This window comes from Mastigoproctus giganteus, chromosome 4 (assembly GCF_048544385.1).
Source record: "Mastigoproctus giganteus isolate SK-2022 chromosome 4, ASM4854438v1, whole genome shotgun sequence".
Taxonomy (NCBI): Eukaryota; Metazoa; Arthropoda; class Arachnida; order Uropygi; family Thelyphonidae; genus Mastigoproctus; species Mastigoproctus giganteus.
In genome coordinates this window covers 234,320,883-234,327,150 of record NC_143578.1, presented here as the reverse complement: position 1 = coordinate 234,327,150, position 6,268 = coordinate 234,320,883, and the positions used below count along the sequence as shown (strand labels likewise).

Genomic DNA, 6,268 nt, shown 5'->3' with positions numbered 1-6,268 from the left:
GCCCATTTAAACAAAAAAACAGGGATTTTGGGAGCCCCTGTTGATCAGGGCTCAGTGCAGATGTCTTTATTGCATATTGGATAACGCGCCACTGTGCGAAGTAGTGGCATGTGATGCAAGAAAGCAAGTGTGTGAGCTTATACAGCATCAGACAAAAAAAAAAAAAAACACACCATTCCCTCCAAATGCCTGTCCAGTTCCTCCTTAAATTTATTCAACCTATCAACTTCCACAACGACAGATGGAAGTTTGTTCCAGCAATTAACCACCCGCTGGCTAAAGGCAAATTTCCACACATCTACTCTACATCTGTCCTTCCTCAATTTGAATTTATGCCCCCTTAGGTTCGTAATGTGAACAAGTGGAAGGATCCCATCAGAATTCAGCGTGCTCAACCCATTCAAGGCCTAATACACCTCAATCACCATGCAGGTGCCTAGTCTCCAGCCACTGCAAATTGCACAACTTAAGTTTCTCTTGGTAAGAGGATCCCTTCATTCCCCTCACCATTCTTGTTGCCCTTCTCTGTTCAACGACAAGGTATGTCTGCCGGGAGCAACTATTAATGATGTCACCAACGGATTTTAAGGGGGGTAAAGAGAATATTATTATTCATGTGGGGACTAATGACATTAAACGTACACGATCTGACGATTTGTTGGACACCGCAATCAAATCACCTCGCAAGTGGGTAGTATCCAGACACTGTAATTTGCAAAACCTAATTATCTGGTACCAAAACATAACAGCAAATCCTTTAACTCCTGTAAGTTCATGTGGTTGAGACGCCGGAGGTCGGAGTTGCTGCTCCAACACAAACCACAGATGCTAAATGGGATTGATGTGTGGAGAATTTGGAGGCCAGGGCAATACCTGGAAGTCTTCCTCATGTTCCGCGAAGCAGTCTCGAACAAACCGCTATATATGGGTCAGCAAAAAAGGAGTGCTGTTTATGCGATGTTATTAAGTTTTTGGAGTAAGGCTCAAGCAATTTAGAGATGATATAGACTCTAGTTGTAAATTACAGAGGGGGCAGACTGAAGACTGCGGGAAAAAGATAGAGATAAAGGTTTTTTTCCCTAAGCTTGTCTCTAGGAGAAAGTTCGTCTATGGCTTCGGGTGCTCTCCCATCATTGTTTTGTATTTTTCGTACTCTCTGCCTTCTTTTGACAGTTTCGTAATCTACATCCGGTAGAGTAAATTTTGCTTGCTGTTCAATTTCATAAAGATTAGCCCGAGTTTTTCATAAGAACTGCAATAGTGAGCTGTAAATATTTGCACAAGTGCTCGATGAAATTTGTGTTCTTTGGAGTTCCTTGTCAACTTTATGAAATTGATGTAGCAAATGTGTCCAAAGGTGAAGCATGAAAATGAATTCAAATTCTTCCATTTTTTGAAGAAGATTTTCAGGCTGTCGTCTAGTATCTCCTTTTTCAGTTTCATCAGAGTAAATATGACTGAGGGCTTCAACAAAGTTAGCATAACACCGCTATTTGAGGATGGGACACTGGTGCATTTTGGGAAAGGGTGTCGGTATGGGGCACTTCAAAGGTATTGTGAACAGGTGATGTAGAGATAAAAGATGAAAGCGTTTCTTTGTGTGGGAAAAATATTGTGTTTTTCCCCCACTAAAGGAAGAAGAGGGAGTTTAAAGACTAACACCGTGATTGGGTCAGGTTTAAAATACATAAGGGAGATACGTAAATGCGTGCAAACCCTTCTGGAGTTTGTATCTAAGCTTGCTGATAAAAAAGTAATACAAGGGGCAATTGTAACTTGCAATCAATTGAATAAATAAATAAATGAGAAGGAAATAAATAAAGGGGCTCGCACTAAAAGAGGGATTTGTGGTTGTTGTTCGAAGGGATTGCAGACTTCCAATGGTAGTTCTAGTTCAATTCAGGTCCAGTCTGGGAGTGTCCAGCTATATAGTGAAGGGTTCTGCCAGGGATGTTCCTGTGCTAGAAGTTAATTCGAAACTTTAATAACAAGCCAGTCAGATAGCGCCCTGGCTTCTACTACTGCTGTGGTAATTTTCTACAGTATTAACAGGGAACTGTTCTCGAAATAAGACAGTAGTGGAAGAGCTATACAGCAGAGATGCAGAGTTCAACTAAGAAGAGAGAGAGAGACATCATTGCTCTCTGGGGAAGGAATCCGACCCTGAAAGAAAAGGAAGGTAAGTCCCCTGAACTGCGTTGTTTTGGAAATGGTACTTAGATAAAATGGGAGATTATTTTAGAGTACGGTTGAAGTTGAAGAAACACGAGAATTAAGGAAATGTTTAGTACTGAGTCGGTTTATTGGTTGAAGTTGTAAAGAAAGTTGATATTGCTAAATTAAGAGAGATTACATGGAATTGTTAGCGACGTATGGATTTTTGTTGTGAAGAGAATTGATATTGGTGATTACGAGAATTATGAGGAACTGATTAAGATTGAATTAGTTTAGCGTTTGAAGCTGTGGACAGAGAGAGAGAGAGAGAGAGAGAGAGAGAGAGAGAGAGAGAGAGAGAGAGAGAGAGAGAGAGAGAGAGAGATTAATTGTAAATGAACACCAGTTATGTATTGTAAGTAGATTTGCATGATAAATGATTTTTTTTATATTTGTGTCATTGCTCTTGAGAAACTGACAGCTCACATATATACGATATATAATAATACTCACCTCAATTAATCCTTTTTGCTAATTCCCCTATTAGTCTAATTCTTATACGGTACTTTTACAGATTCTACCAATCACCAATTCTGCATCAGCTGTTACTTTCAGCTATATAAGCACGTTCTGCAAGAGTTGCAGTCATTCCTTGCTTATGTCAGGAAGGCCCTGAATCCTCATCTTCATATGGTCAGTCTCTGGAAGGCCAACTTTTGTTGGTGTTTGCCTTATACAGAGGGACAATCACCTCCTTTTCCCTGCTAGCAAAATTCCTGTATATCATTGACAATACCCCGTGACCTGCTCTGGCAGCCGGGCTGCACTGCTCAAACAACTTCATATCTGCCTGCACAATTACTCACAGGTCTTTTTCATTTTCTACCACCTTAAGTGTAGTACCACACAGTTGGTAAGTTTCTCTGGGGTTACTTCTTCCCATATGCAGTACTTTGCATTTGTCAAGGTTAAACTTCAGTTGCCACTTCTTAGCCCATCTGCCCAAATTATCTAGATCCTGTTGCAGTAGCACACTGCCATTAATGAGATTAACAACCCTGCCAATCTTTGTATCATCTGCGAACTTCGGTACTAAGCCTGATATACCTTCATCAATATCATTGATAAATATACAAAACAACAGTGGACCCAACACCGAACCTTTTTGGACTCCACTAATAACGTTAGTCCACGAAGAGCAGCACCAATTCATTACCACCGTCTGTCTTCTCCCACTCAACCATCCTTTTATCCATTGTAGCAACTTATCCTTAATACCATTCTGCTCAAATTTGTACAGTAGTCTTCCGTGCGCAACAGTGTCAAAAGCTTTCCTGAAATCCAAATATATGATATCAAAATTATTTTTGCATCGGTTCCTTTGTAACCACATCATAGTATCCAATCAAATTTGTCAGACAAGACTTTTCCTTAACAATGCTTTCCCTTTCCCATGCTGCGTCTGAATTATTGCTGCAGTCTTGTCTGGATGATCTTGCAATGCATCTTTAGCCGGTGACTCCATTATTTTTCCTGGAACAGAAGTTCAACTAACAGGTCTGTAATTACTCGTGTCACCCTTCGACCCCCTTTGTGAATTGTGGACACATTTGCACTTCTCCATTCCGTGTGGACCTCCCCTGAGTCCAAGAATGCTCTCATAATTATGGCTAAGGATTTGCTTAGCTGCTTTGCTGCCTCCTCTTCCATTCCGTGAGGGGGAATGGAAGAGGAGTTTTGAGTTTTTTTTTTTTATGAACGCCTCCTGCCTTCTTCTTCTTTAATTTCCATTTTTTTGTCTAAAGCGGGCATACTCGCCTTCTGTTCACCACTCAATACGCACCTGCAACCAAAAAAAGAGACCCCAGTAGCACAGACAGAAACAGCACAGAACGAAAGATGGGCGAAAAAGGCAATCCATGGGCGACACCACAATTTCCCCCATTAAACTATTATATTCGGGTTATCTAGAAAGTCACTTCAACTACCCACGGGTATTGTGTCTGTAAATTGCGTCCTTTGGTCGATTTCCGCCTCCACTGGATGAAAAGCTCCCGTTTCAAGATAAAACCTTGCTATCTATCCAGAGACGTTCTTAATGACCCACGGACTGAAAATAACACATAAATGCTCCTCGTCTCATTGATGGGATTCGAACTCGTGTCGTTTGCACCCGGGTGGAGAGGACCGTGATGATACCACTGTGGAACCGGGCAGACGTGACTTCTATTAAGGATAAATAGTTCTGGACGCTTCCAAAATATGAATCTCGAGCGAGAGGCTCATCCCAGAGACCGAAAGGTTCATGCTGTTCCTTCACGACCATGAAATCAACACCAAGAACCGAAGATAATACATTGTCAAGGAATCTAGAGTGACAAGTGACCATGTGAACGATGTCCCCTGGCTCCAGAATTCTATAACTGATATTGTTGTAAAAACGGAATGGCTCTGATTCCAAAAGTTTTTTCCTAAATATTTCTACCAGGCTTTTGAATGCCCCATAACGGGTGAACCAGAACTGGGTTCGAGTCCTGTAGAAGATGAGTGTAATTTCTATGGGACGTTTTCACAATGTGGCTGAGTTTGCATATTTTTACTACTGGAATCTGGAGTTTTTCGTCCAGCAAAAATAGAATAAACCACGGAACACATGCAATTTACCTATATACGGAACAATATGGTCTTAGTGGATAATGATCCTAAAACCCAATAACAACAACAACAATAAAACTTTAAATACCCTGTATTTAAATCACACTAAGTGGATAAGCTTTCTTCATTGCCAATATCAGTTCGTAACCATACGCAGACACAATCCAGCACATTACCACAGGATTCAGGGTAATCACCCAGTCGGGGTACACTTACAGACGTGGCCAGGATAATAGATCAGAAGATAGGGCAAAAAAATAGCACTTGATAAAAGGAAATGTACCATATTACAAGGGGGAACCTAGAGATTCCTACCCACAAACTATACTGGCACCACTCCATAATAGCCGATTAGAAGATTCCGCCCAACAGACCAAACATAATCCTTATCGAAAAGATGGAAATGGCTACCTACCTTGGTCCTTCGAGAGGGTTGGCGCGATGCGAAGACCTATTTTACACAAAAATACAGAAGTCAGGACAAAAGTAGACTCCCAAATTGAAGATGAACTGTGCTTATGTAATATGCTAGTACAATAACTTTCCTATGGTTTTGGAGTGATTATTTAATTAAAGTGATTACTGGGAGGATAATAATTTCGCCGCAATTAAAAAGAACGCGACTAGAATTAATCTGCAGAGTGCGCACTTATTTTAAAAAGTTCTTTCTTGAAAAATAAGTTAATAAGACAAAAAATATTATCTGCCATGACCAGGATTTGAACCTGGGTTATTGCGACCACAACGCAATGTCCTAACCACTAGATGATCATGGCGTCTGTGTGTTTTATCTTCCCTGTGATTCCTTAAATACACACTCCACTTATGATTGATACCGGATATCCTGCTTGTAATCCAGTCAAGTTAGTTTTTATTAAGATCCAATTCGTTGATGTAGTGAGATGAGAAATGCTTGACCAGTATTTCACCTCTTTTTTCACAATGTTTTCAATGGGGTGTCTGAAAATGCCCCCTGATTGTTAATGATTTCAAAGAAAAATGATTAAACAGTCACTGTTAGTTTTACATAGTCCCCAACTGCAAGATCCCTAGCTTTACGTTATATAATGGGCTTTAATTGCCTTGCTGCATTCTCTAATAAGAAAAAAAGTTCCAATAATTGGGTCTGCAGTAAATGTACACCATTCTGTAAACGGACTTCATATCCACCTACACGCCTCCTAAAATTTTCATTTTTCCCTATTTTCAAAGTTTTTATTAAAAAATATTTTAGAAATTTCCAGAATATTCGAGAATATTCCAAACACGTGTAGAAGATTCTGAAAGTTGTCCAATGTTATAGGAAATTGCTGTACTTTGTATATGCTTCTAGAATATCCTGGAAAGTTCGAGAATTGTTTCTCTATGATAGAAGATTGCAGATGATTCTAGAGTATTCTGCACGTCTCAACCTGTTCCAAGTACAAAAGGGATCAGCCTTCGGCCCCCATTCATATAA

At 40.1% G+C, this 6,268-nt stretch overlaps 1 non-coding gene across 1 annotated transcript; it reads right to left on the bottom strand.

Annotated features, from left to right (window-relative positions):
- Positions 1 to 5,513: 5,513 nt before the first annotated feature.
- TRNAH-GUG (transfer RNA histidin (anticodon GUG)) lies at positions 5,514 to 5,585 on the bottom strand. Its single transcript has one exon. It is a non-coding gene; the product is annotated as a tRNA-His (tRNA).
- Positions 5,586 to 6,268: the final 683 nt, after the last annotated feature.